Genomic DNA, 13,943 nt, shown 5'->3' with positions numbered 1-13,943 from the left:
CTCATAAGTTTTTAGGAGGGCAAGGCCCATGCCTCCCTCATTTGTGTGGTCATAAGTCCTGAACATATAGCTGCTATTACTGGCATCATCATCACCATCATCATCATAATTATACAATACATACAGTGCTTGGAACATAGTAGATGCTTAAGAAATATTGGTTGTCATTATTAACACAAAATTCTTTTAGGTTAGATATATTACCAGTATAATATTTCTGTCACACTTCATGTTATCTTTCCCCTTAAAATTATTTTGTGCTTTAATTTTTATCTTAATTCATTCAAAACAATATGTTCTCTAAAAATGTCTCTGTGTGAGCTTCTAATGGGAAAAGACAATGGGCTGCTCAGCTGTCACAGAATAATAGAATCAGAAAAGGGGTCTAAGAAGCGATTGATGCAACCCGATCGACTAGCATCGTCCACCCTGTGTATCCATGTGGTGTGCAATTCAAACAGCCAGGGATGTCAGAGAGCTTGAATCAAGGAGGGAGGATAAAAGTATACACAGAGCTGAAGCACTTGAGCTGGATTACAGCCATCACCAGAAAGTCCCAGAGAGAAAAGAATTTCTTTAAAGTCTCAGCTAAAAATTTCACCAGCTCTTCCAAGTCTGTTTATATTTGCATCAACCTCCTCAGGCCTTGGGGAAATATGTGAGGTTAAAATACCTATTTGTATGTGAATTGTTCAGAATTAATGGGATACTGAACTCTACGCAGAGCGCCCACACAGAGAAGAGTCAGCTAGACATTTCACAGAAAGCAGACAAATGGGCTCCACACAAAACAGAAGCAAACTCTAGAAAGAATCAAGCGCCTACGTCCAAGGTAATTGTGATGCTTCAGATTATAAAACAACCCAAATATTGAATATGCTCACTTAAGGTTTACATTTGTATTTATCTGATATTTATACTTAAATAATAAATGGAATGTATCACTGGACTTGGTACAATGCCCTTTCAAACTGGTTGGAAAGGGCCATTTAAAAAAATATATTTTTATTGATTTCAGAGAGGAAGGAAGAGGTAGAGCGAGATAGAAACATCAATGATGAGAGAGAACCATCAGCTGCCTCCTGCATGCCCCCCACTGGGGATCAAGTCCACAACCCAGGCATGTGCCCTGCCCGGGAATTGAACTGTGACCTCCTGGTTCATAGGTCGATGCTCAACCACTGAGCCATAACGGCTGGGCCTAGGACACTTCTTTAAAAAGGATTACTATTGATAATTACACAGGAACATCGGGCACACTAGGACAGTCCCCAGCAAACATAAATGTGTGTTCTCTGAGTTATTAATCATGCTCTGAACCTTAGAACCTTTTTCATCTCATGACACACAAACTAATCACTGAAATTCTGCAGCACAATATATATATGTTTTTTTTCTGAAATGATAAAAATAGGTATTATTTCGATTCATTCACACTGGATGGCTATTGTTGTGTTGGCTGATGCCATTTTTTAAATTTAACAATCTAAGGGAAAAGAGGTCAGTGCCCCTGACTAAATAGTCAGGTATTACATGTTTTAAAAATGCTTGCGGCACACTGGTTGAAAATTGCTGCCTTAGAATATAGAAAAATAAGGCTGTGAATAATGTTTCAGAGCCCTACCCAGTTTCCAATGTGAATTACTGAGTCATTTATGTTGTAATTTTCCCCATGTTATTCTTATTTTCTTCTACAGAAGCTAAGTTTGTCCATTTCAACGTAAGCATTTTATTGTCTCTCTCTTCATTTTTAGTCTTAAGTTCCGTGTGTTAGGTCAGCTAATCTCTAGTCAACACACACTTTGACATCATGTTTGATTTATCTGAGCTTTAGCCCGGGTCATTCTGACAACTTGAGTCATTGCATTAAGTCCCTCGTATAGACAAAGTCTCAGCAAATTATGCCCCACGGACCAATCCAGCCAGCCACCTGTTTTGTAAATCAAGAGTTACTGGCACACAGCTGCGCCCATTCACTTACATGTTGTCTATGGCTGCTTTCACACTACAACAGCAGAGCTGAGTAGGTGGGAAAGAGACTATCTGGTTTCACAACACCTAAAATATTTAGTATCTGGTGCAAACAGAAAATGTTTTCCAGCCCCTGGTATAGACAATATTGATCTAATTATTTCCTTGACTCCCATGTTTCAAATGTTCCTCTCTATTAAAAAATCCCATTGGTCACTGAAGAGATGCCACCTTTGCGGGTGAATGAACAGAGTAGGTCTGATAAATTTCCACAGGCTTCCTGGGCACACTGCCTAGATTTAGGCTTTAGTATGATGACACGTCTCATTACGGCCGCATGGAGTACTTAGTCCTCCAATAGGAGGTCCTGACTACTCAGTACTTCCTTTCTTTCTAGGATCAGTAACAGGAAAGCTCTGGTTACAAAATTTCAAATAGAAGCATTAGTATGATGCTTGGACTAATTTTAAATTGAATTTTCGATCCCAGGGGCCGGGGGTGTTGCAGCAGCCTCCACAGGTTGGAAGATTTTGAGAAATGACCATAATACACAGATTAAATGTAGATGAGTTGCTTCACCCATCCTTTTCTTTGCCACTTTCCTCCACTACTCATCCTTTTGATGAGGACTTTGTTAGAGATAGAAAATATTACCTATATTTGTAGATAATATTTAAATATTTAAAATTTAGAGAACACTGTCTATATTATTTCTTCTATTATTTTAATAATGGTAATAGCCAACCCTTATAGGATACCTACATTCCAGGCACTATGCCAAGGTCTTAAATTATTCATCACTGCCTTTAATTTTCACAGCATCCTTCTGTGTACATATAATCATTATCCCTATTTTATTTTTTGTTAATCCTCATTTGAGGATATTTTTCCCCATTGATTTTCAGAGGGAGTGGAAGGGAAGAGGGAGGAGGAAAGGGAGAGGAGAGAGAGTGAAACATCAAGCGAGAGACACACATCAATTGGTTACCTCCCAGATGCGCCCTGACCATGGTCAGGGATTGAACCTGCAACCCAGGTACATGCCCTTGAAGGGGCATCAAACCTGTAACCCTTCTGTGTGCAGTCTGATGCTCTAACCACTGAGCACATCAGCTAGGGCATTATTCCCATTTTAAAGAAGGGGGAATTGAAGCTTGAAGTTAAAGCAACTTCTTGCCCAAGACCACACATAACCAGAAAGTGGCAGATCAAGGAACTGAATCCAGAAACCTGAGAACTTGTATTATTAATCTCTAGTTTATACGGCCTTTGGGAAGGATTCTTTTTCTTTGAGAAGCTATAGATAAGATAGACATTCCTCAAGCCTAATGGTCAGTTTAATCCAAACAGCTAGTGCCAGCTTAAAGAAAGTAGACAAAGAGCCCATATCCTTTGGGTTTTTAAAGAAGGTGTTTATCAGTTATAGCAACAGCAGCAAAAACAGCAACATTGGACCTGTGCTGTTTACAAAACGCATTCATGCATATTATTCCATTCACCAGGCACAAGCAGTCTGATAGTTTCTGTGTTCTATTCATTAAAGGTAAAAAATGAGCTAGGGGGATTGACCAAGCTCCCTATAACAAACACATTCATCCTGTATCCCGTGGGGGTCAAATGCTTGGCTCAATTTCCAACAGTCTTGAGGGTGGCTGTAGGAGGACTGAGCCCTATTCCTTCTTCCCTTGCCCGCATCACCACATCTTCACACTCATCTCTGTTGCCTCACTGTCATCTTATTGCTTCCTTTGTTCATTCTACCTGGGTTACAGGTGGAGGCTGAACCTGAAGAGAGATGTCAAAGTTGGGGAGGCTGCGAAAATATGGAATTGAGGCTAGAGGAGACATTAGTAGCTGCAGATGCTGAAGACCACTTAGTCCATTCATTTATTTTTATAGATAACTAGAGGCCTGGTGCATGAAATTCGTCCATGGGCGGGGGGTGTCCCTCAGCCCGGCCTGTATCGGGCCTAAACCAGCAGTCGGACATCCCTCTCGCAATCCAGGATCGCTGGCTCCTAACCACTTGTCTGCCTGCCTGCCTGATCGCCCCTAACCACTCACCAGCCTGCCTGATCACCCCTAATCGCCTCTGTCTTGGCCCCTGCTGCTGTGGCTTCATCCAGAAGGACATCTGGAATGACGTCCAGAAAGTTGTTCAGCTGACTGGTCTAATTAGCATATTATGCTTTTATTGTTATAGATAATTTAGGGAGCTTCTATTTATTAAGTGCTTCCTATGTGTCAGGCATTGTGCAAAAACCTTAACATGGATTATCTACTATGTCTCATAACAATCTATGAGGTATTTATTACATCTGTAACTTTCACACAAGAAACTAAGGCTTGTGTTTAAATAACTCGCCCTAAATTGCTCAGCCAAAAGTCATACAGGAGGGCTCTGAACTTTGTCAAACTTCAGATTTAGGCCCATGATGAGAAAGGTAAAGAAGGGACTTACTTAGATCACACAAATAATGCAAAGGTGAGCTTGAAAAACCCTCACTCAACCCCAGATCTAATCCTGTGGAATGTATAATCCCCTCCCTAAATGAATATGGCTGATAAAAATAATTGTTCTTTATTTTTCTTTATAGTATGTTCTGTTCAACATTTCCCCATCTACTCTTTATGAAACCACAAGTTTCCAGTCTTTATTTCCTTTCCCAAAAAGTAATTTCTTGAATTAAATTTGCTTAGCGACATCCACAAAATGGCCCTGAGGTACTTACTCACTTACTAGGCCTCTGAACGTCCTTGGTATCTTTCTGTCTCATGCATAGTAATACAAAGGGACGGCCCATGATCATGGTCTTTTTAGTGTCTGTCCCTTAGACACTACAGAGAGCAACTCAAAGAATTACAGATTTTCTACAGGGGAATTATCACTATTCTATTGTCAATGTTCTATGTCTTTGTTTCCTCGTTTTGTTTTCCATGTAAGTGATTTTGTTTTGCATCTTCTCGGGCCCTGGTCCCAATGTCTTGTTCCATTCATTTGGAGCAGCCTATCCTCTTCAGTTCACCGAGACCCTTCCCATCGTCTTCCTCAACATCCCCTTCAAATCCCATTTCATGTTGACTGACCTTGTAGTGCTAAGTCCATTTCTCCCTTCTATGTCAGACTAGTTATTTCACTACTGATACCACCAACACTAGTGATGCTTTCCAGTCAAGACCCCCGGAATAATAATCATCACAATGGTGGTGATGATGACAATGTGGCCCACCATGTGCCAGGCATTGTTTAAATGCTTTAGACATATTACCTTTTTTAATTCTTACAATAATCTTATGAGGCAGATCCCATCATTACATAGATTTTATAGATGAGAATCCAGAGGCACAAAGCAACTAACTAACTGGTCTAAGCTTATGGAGCTAGTAAATGACAGAACTGAGCAGCCTGTGTGGCTCCATGGTTTATGTTCTTGACCACTATAGTACACAGTATAAACATTATTTGCTTTATCAGCTATTCCCTTAACTGCTGTGACACTGAGTCAGGTCCCTCACCCACAAAATTGAAAGAGTTCGGCCATTGTACCCGCATCCCCACAGCCAATCAAGGAAGCTTTGAGTTAGCTCCTAACGATCTGTTAACACTGGTGTCTATGATTTATTGTGCTGATGACATGCATGGCCCTGCACATTCATCATGTCATTTCAGACTTCCTACGCCCCTATGAGGTAGGTTCTGTTAATAACTCTGTTCATGGATGGGGAAATGAAGCTCAGAGACATAAGATAATTCCCCCCAGTCTCTTCAAGCCAGGCTTCTGGAGCCAGTTGTGATGCACACCTATCAGCTGACTCTAGAATCCAACCACCTGTAAGGTATTGTCTTACTGGGATTTTCAAAGTTAACTATGATCGTAATGCAATTTTTGTAGAACCATGCTCCCTCTGAAGATGTGAATGCACTGTACATAGCAGAGTTGGGGCCTGAACCAGGTCGCTGAGGCCAGAACAGACACCTCTTATGGAAAAAGGGAGGATTCCTTTAAGCCCATGGCATCAGAATAACCCTTTTGTGTAACTGACTTACTATCCAACCAAAAACTTCAAGGTGAAAAGTGACCTGTGGCCCATGGAACCCAAACTTCTCCCTTAGTTGCTGCCCCTCACCAGCAGTACTGTCCTCAGCGAGTGAGCAGGCAGGAAGGCCCTTGCCTGAACCAGAGTCAGCAATTATGGGCTGATTAAATGCAAATGGATGAAAATAGCTATACATTGACCTCCAGCCTAGTGATGTAAGCTTTTTGGCCCAACACTACGCAATCCTTGTGGCTGAGAAACAAGTTTTAATGCCAGTTTTTATTTAATTATACAACTCAGAGGAATTAAATATTGAAGCATGACCTGAGGAATGTGGCTTTCATTCTGGGTAGGTTGGGTGCAAAAGTACAGTAGGAGGTTTAGCCTAAAGGTCTGTAATCCCACAGCTTGGATCCCAGGAAGCCAGCCTCTCAGAGAAGGTACTAAAGAAAAACATCACAGGCCCAGCCGGCGTGGCTCAGTGGTTGAGCATTGACCTATGAACTGGGAGGTCACAATTCCCATTTGGGTCACATGCTTGGGTTGCAGCCTCGATCCCTAGTGTGGGTCGTGCAGGAGGCAGCCAATCAATGATGTTTCTGTCTCTGTCTCTCCCTCTCTGAAATCAATAAAAATATATTTTAAAAAAGAATATACCATTTTCTTTAAAAAGAAAAAAACATCACACAAATAGGAAGACAAACTACTGAATAATAGTTAAGAAGAGAAATCCTTTCCTCTTGCTTTATTTTTCTCTGAGGCTAGCCTTTGGGAGTGAGTTGGGCTGTATCGAATAATTTTATTTGCCAATGACTAGTCCACCTGCCTCTGCTGTGGAGTGCTCAGGGGATCCGTGATGGTGCCATGATGAGGGGCCCTCAAAGAGTCAAGCACCTACTCTGAATCAACGCATCCAAGGAGGAGGTGATGCCTCCGCCCCCTCCCCCATGGCAGCTTGCCTGTAGCATTGTCCCAGCCTTTCCACTGGAGAACATCTCCCAGTTTACAGCTGAGCTGTGTGTTTGCTTATCTTTCCTTTCTGTTCAGCACATTTGCTCCTGTTAAATGAATCACAAGAGCAGCACAACTAAAGCAGCATTTTGCTTTGTGAGCCAAGCATCGGAGGGCAGCAGTCAGCTGAGTTAAAAAGGCATTTTCTTTCTCCTTCTTTTGCAAATTTGAGAAAATTTTCATGCAGCAACAATAAAAAAACAATGCGCAATGATTCATAAAGTTTGCAGTTGAGAAAAATGAGGATCAGCAAGATTAAGCAATTTGGCTAAGATGAGACAACTGAGTGGAACTTTGCCATCCCCACATTTCACATATTGAACTTGTGTGCTACCTCTGGAACTTAACCTGCATGGAAGTTCTGATTGCACTATCTTGAGTAATCCTCACAGCAAACAAACCAGAAGCATGAAATGAGTTTATTATTCATATGCAGAAACTGGCTTGGTGCAAACTGGAAATACTCCTACAGTGTAGAGAAGGAAAAAGTGAAAGTTGATGCAGAACCTAAAAACTCATGACATTAATTAATTTACACTAAATTTAAAAGCATGCTTTCTTTTTTAGTTTTTTAAGAACTTAAATGTATCTCATTGGTATAAAAAAGTAACTGTAACTGGAAGCTATTTTTAAAATTTTATTTTTCAATTACAGTTTACATTCAATATTATTTTATATTAGATTATTTTGTATTTTTTTATTATAGCCTGGAAAAGGGACTAGCCTTGTGTGAGGCTAATGTTTTATCTAAGGAACTAGTGTTTTGTCTAAATGTATGGCTAGCTGAAAGACAAACCACAGAGTGACACCCATCTCTTAAGATTTCCATAATAACTTGGTCTATGTTTTTTCAGCTAAAGAACTTCAAAGCACCTTCTATACATTTCTTCCCAATAATCCTGGGATGTCAAGATGAAGAAGTTGTTAAACTCATAGATAGAGAACAAATTGAGGGTGGCCAGATGGGAGGGGGTTTGAGAAACTGGGTGCAAAAGGGGAAGGGATTAAGAAGTACAAATTGATAGTTACAAAATAGTCATGTAAAATACAACATAAGGAATATAGCCAATAATATTGTAATAGCTATGTATGACGACAGGTGGTACTAGAATTATTTAGGGTACATACCACTTTGTAAATTATATAAATGCCTAACAACTATGCTATACACCAGAAACTAATATAAAATAATATTGAATGTCCAGTGTAATTAAAAAATAAAAAGATGGAGGGATTGTGTTTTCCACTTATAGAGTAGGAAGCCAAACTCTAGAGAGATTAAGTGGGTGCAGTTGATTGATTGGGTTAATGGGTCCAATTCTTCCCTTTTTGATTCCCACCCTTTGCCATGTGACCTTGAGTGCCCTCCCTCTTAACTCTGGTCCTGGCCAGGTGACTTCCTTTTGTTACTCGAATGCTAGCCGACAAGATGTAAGCAGTTTTGGAAAAGAGCTTGCACATTTCTACTTGTCCTATCACCATGGAAGGATTAGCCTGCTGGAAGATGAGCCAGGTGGAGAAGAGCCACGTCAGCCCAGCAAGTATTGAAGCCAACAACCAGTTTAGGTCAACTAAACCTGACAAGCATTTGAGCTACATAAATGCTTTTCGTTGTATGCCACCAATGTTTTGTGGCTGTTGGTTAAGTGATATTACTGTACTAACATGTAACATATATAGTGGTAACAACTATAAATGAAAGCCCAGAAATTTAATGAAGACCTTCTGTCTCTGAGCCTAGTGCTCATGCCATCTGACCCAATTTTCACAGGGTATTTATTACCTTTGCCTGAGGTTCCCATTTCTGTTGGTCTTTCTTATTCCTCCTTTAAAATCCAGGTTGATACTGTCCTATCTCCTTTTGGAAGCCTTCACTGATTTTCCCCAGAAAGAGATAACTATACTTATGGGTGCCACCTCTCCCTTGTACACATTTTTATTTTTTTTTAAATATATTTTTATTGATTTCAGAGAGGAAGGGAGAGGGAGAGAGAGATAGAAACATCAATGATGATAGAGAATCCTTGATCAGCTGCCTCTTGCACAGCCCCATTGGGGATTGAGCCCGCAACTCGGGCATGTGCCCTGACCGGGAATCGAACTGTGACCTCCTGGTTCATAGTCGATGCTCAACCATTGAGCCATGCAGGCCAGGCCACATTTTCATTATTTCACTAATCACAGTGTGGTGCAGGTAACTGTTTATTGAATGTATTTCTAAAGGGAATATGAGTTTCTTTGAACTCTTTTAGAAACCATCAAAGTGCCTCATTAATATTTTTGGAACTATATTAATTTATAGAAAGAAGATCATGGAAGAAGAAATGAATGATTTCTTGCTGAAAGATTTCAAGCATGTCTCTGATTTGGTCTTGTCTGCCACCTACGTGTTAGGATCTCTGGGTCAGGTAATAGGTTTAAGAACAAAGAACCCATAAATTCAGCACATATATATTATATATCCTCTGTATTACTTAATAATCCCTATGAAAAACATAGAAAAGGTCTCTACCCCTGTGAAGAAAAACAACTAACAAAAGGCAAACCAGATAGTTACCGATAGTGATAAATTAAAGAAGGGGGGAGAATGAGAAAAAAAGAAAGAAAAAAAAATGGGATGAGGAGATAGAAAGTCAGGTGAGGAGGCTGCTTTGACAGGGAGTTCAGGATCCTAACTGGGTACTTAACAGTGAACACACTTCCTTTCTTGGTTTTACCGCAGTGTTTTCATCTTAATCATACATTTTCTGAGGATGAAATTGTGTTCATTGTTCTTCATATCCTTCTGCAGACTCTAGGTACAGAGAATAACTTGCCGGCTGATTTATTATTCTGATAATGAGGGGCACAATAAGTTCAGAGTGTGTGAGTGTGTGTGTGTGTGTGTGAGTGTGTGTGTGTGTGTGTGTGTGTGCGCGTGTGTGTGTGTGTGTGTGTGTGTGTGTTGTTTTCCTTCCAGATTTTAAAATTAATGCCACTTGCCTGGAGGGTTAGTGTAAGTCTGTAAATTATACAAATGAATTTCATATTCCCTCGTAATACTTCTGGGCTTCTTCTGAGAATTCCCATTTAAAAATGGTCACAGGCTTCATTTTCAAGATGTATGTCAAAGCATAAATCCTGAATGCCGTTATCGTTGGCTGTAATTCTTCCTGGAGAAGCCAAGGATGCATTTGGTCGTGGCCTATTGTTAGAAGTATGAGCAAAATAACTAGAGCGGATCCTCGGCCCTTATATTAGGTATTATCTGTCCTTCTTCATTCATCCTGTCATCTGTAACGCTGGGATTATGGCCATCTACAATTCTACAATAGATTGAACAAATAATCACAGAACATTGATACTGGCCAATCACTGTGCTCAGGTAATGTATACACATTATCTCATAATTGCCTAAGGGCAGGGCTATAAGTGGGTATTTTTTTTTCATTTCTGTTTCTTAGGCGAGAATTTGATGCATAAAGTTCCAGTGCCTCGTCCAGGATCACCAAGCCCAGTCCTGTAGCAGAGACAAGACCAAACACAAGTTTTCTGATGTGAAACAAGACTTAGAGATCTTTCTTCTTTCCCCCAACTCATGTTGATCAAGTGCCAGACTCTGTCCGAGGTTCTGAAAATACAAAGATGATCGAGATGCTTTCCCTGTCATCCATGAACCTCAGAAGAAGACAGGGAGAAGAAGAAAAGAAGGCAAGAGGAGTGGTTTTGAGTATTCTACGTAGCAGTTTGTCTATTTAGGAGAGCAACTTCTGCATTGGATTCCCTGGAGAGCCAGGGAGCTGGAGGTTCTCACATCCTCCTCGCATGGAAGGCGCTGTCCCCTAGTGATGGAACTGACAGCCAATGGGCTGACAAAGGATCCCAGGCAGTAAACCCTGGGCAGTGCCCTGTGATTGGAGTTTTCATGCTTTCCCCCACCCCTTGGACCAGGGATACCTGGGACCTGGGCAGGCTAGTTAGCTTTTATATTTCCTTTCTTAAAGAATAAACCACAGAAATGTACTTCTCACGGTCTGGAGGGTGAAAGTTTGAGATCAGAGTGCCAGCATGGTGAAGTGAGGGCCACATTCCCGGTGCCTGACTTCTCACTGTATCTTCATGTGGCTGAAGGGGGCACTTCTCTATTTTCCTTCCGTGCAAACTAGTCAAGTCAACTTGTTTTTTTATGAGGCATGGTTTTCTATCAGCATTTAGTTTTTTATCTATTCAAACTTTTCTCTAATATGCATAACTGTTGAAAGAAAGGCTGTAGAACAGCCATGAATTATGCCTTTTAGGGGAATGAACATTGCAGCTAATGTTGCAAGACAACTTCCATTATAATCCTGTTTTCACATCCTTGTGATATTTGGGGGAAAGAAGAGTTTTTCTTTAAGCTAAATTTTTCCATGGTTTGACTCAGCCCAAGGTGATTTAAAAAAAAATGTGCACAAATGTCTCCATTTATTTGTGAGTTATTGTATTTGGAAAATGTTGTTCATTTTTACTTCAACTATTATTAATGCATAAAAATTCCAAGTAGGAATGGCTATTAAAACTTCAGTCATTACATGCCACTTGTCCCAGGAATGACATCTGAGCAAGATTTTATATTTATAATTCCCAAAGGCTAGATTCTTTCTTTATGTGACTATATTATATCACTTAATGCAAAAATGTTAAAAAATATTTCATTATTTTGAGTTTCATTTGCACACAGCTTTTCAGAGAGGAAATAATTATTTGAGTAACTTTTATAATTTTTGAATTTATGATAAACTCTAGAGTGTCAAAATACATTTTAAAATAATTTCTATATTTCTGAACTATATTATTCAAGCTTTTAAATTTCTTTTAGCTTAGATCCGTTTTAAGTGTGTCTCTTATAACTGGCACATTATTGAGACTTTCTAAAAATGTCATTTTTAAAGTGAAACCTACTTTTGGGGAACAAAATTACTAATAAATATCAGAAAATAAAAAAAGCAATTCTGTCTCTATCTGAGGATCTTCATTTAGAATGTGGGGCACATTTTTAAGTAAGTATTTTGTTCTATAAGTCTCTAATTGACTTTCCCTTTCCACCTATTATTGATGTACTTTGAAATTCTGAAACATAATCTTGTATCTATTTTTTTATTTTATGTGTATGACTTTAGATCATTTTATTTATATTTAGCTCTATTAAAACTCTACTGTCAGTGTACCTAGTGACTAAGGTGAGGAAATATGTCTATTCCAAAGTGTGATACAATGAAAATTGTATTATCACTGAAAATAACAATATAATTTAATTGTTTCAAATTATATTGAAATATTGTTGAGAGATGACTTGTGTGATCAGTTACTTTTTCTGGGCTTTTCCATTTGATGGCAACCTTTATAGTCTCCCCCAGAATGAATGATATCATCATTAGGTAAATGTTTTATTTAATGTACTTAACTTATTAGTCTCTTTTAGAATCTTGTACCTGTAGTTTCATTCAACATAATATTTTATGATCTTATCTGATTTCATCATCCTTATTAGGTATTCCTTAAATATTATCTCTATAGTCTTTGAACCTTTTTTTTGTGTGTGTGCCTGGAGATGAGGCATTTTATAGAAAATGGCTTGGTGTTTTCTCATTTAGAATTCTGGTCTGGTACACACACATGTACATATATACATCCATACATGCACATAAAATACACATGTACTAGAGGTCCGGTGCATAAATTCATGCATGGGTGGGGTCACTCAGCCTGGCCAGCGATCGAGGTGATCAGGCCAGCCAGAGGGAGGGGCCACGGGAGGTTGGCTGGCCAAGGGAGGTTGGCTGTGGGAGTGCACTGACCACCAGGGGCAGCTCCTGCATTGAGCATCTGCCTCTTGTGATCAGTGTGCATCATAGCGACTGGTTGTTTGGTTGCGTAGGCTTTTATACAGTAGGTCCTTGGGTTATGTCGGAGATCCGTTCCTATGGTGCGACATAACACCATTTTTGCTGTAAGTCGGAACCCACCTACATAAGCACCTATGTCACTCACATAGAGCACATACACAGCAGTAATGAAGTGAAACAGTAAAAACAATTTAGAAGAAAGGTAACAATTCCTGACCATTACTTGTGGTAAATAAATAACAAAAAACATAAAGCACATATGTACATACGTCAAAATGACAGAACTTTTTTTTTTAATAAATACTGTAGAGAAACCAAGATGGCGGCATAGGTAAACACCTAACCTGCAGCCTGGCACAACAATTTCAAAAATACAACTAAAAGTCAAAACGGACATCATCCAGAACCACAGGAAAGCTGGCTGACTGAAACACCCACAAATAGAAGAAAAGAGAAAACCACAAGGAAAATCAGAGGAGCCGTAAAAGCCTGAGGTATGGAGACACGGGCGGAGACACGGGCGTGCACGCGTGCGGGGAGGACGGAGCTAGAGAGGACGGGGCGACTGAGTGCCTGACCAGCGTTTTCTAGCGGGAAGGAGATAATAGCTCCAGATTGCACTGAACCCCAGCTCCGACTGCACTGAACCCCAGTTCCGGGCAAGACCCTGGGAAGCCAGGCTCATACTGGGGGAATCTGGGCTGTAAGGCGGAAACGCAGAGGAACGGCGAAAGGCAGAGCTCCGGAGGCGCGCACGTGAATGCTCGCAGAGGACGGACTGTTGCCTGTGCCGCTGAAATGCCCTAGCGGGAAGGAGGCAAAAGCTCTGGACTGTGCTGAACCCCAGTTCCGACTGCACTGAACCCCAGTTCCCAGGCGAGACCCTGGGGACCCAGGCTCATACTGGGGGAATCTGGGCTGTAAGGCGGAAACGCAGAGGAGCGGTGAAAGGCAGAGCACCAGAGGCGCGCACGGGAATGCGCACAGAGGATGGGCTGTTGACTGTGCCGCTGAATTGCCCTAGTGGGAAGGAGACAAAATCTCCAGACTGCGCTGAGC

At 40.5% G+C, this 13,943-nt stretch overlaps 1 protein-coding gene across 1 annotated transcript in view; it reads right to left on the bottom strand.

Annotated features, from left to right (window-relative positions):
• GRIN3A (glutamate ionotropic receptor NMDA type subunit 3A) overlaps positions 1-13,943 on the bottom strand; it is a 145,983-nt gene that overhangs the window by 50,319 nt on the left and 81,721 nt on the right. The gene's annotated exons all lie outside the window — the stretch shown is intronic.

The sequence above is a fragment of the Cnephaeus nilssonii genome (genome assembly GCF_951640355.1).
Source record: "Cnephaeus nilssonii genome assembly, chromosome: 14".
NCBI lineage: Eukaryota > Metazoa > Chordata > Mammalia > Chiroptera > Vespertilionidae > Cnephaeus > Cnephaeus nilssonii.
The sequence above is the reverse complement of the archived record's forward strand: the minus strand, read 5'-3'. Positions and strand labels throughout refer to the sequence as shown.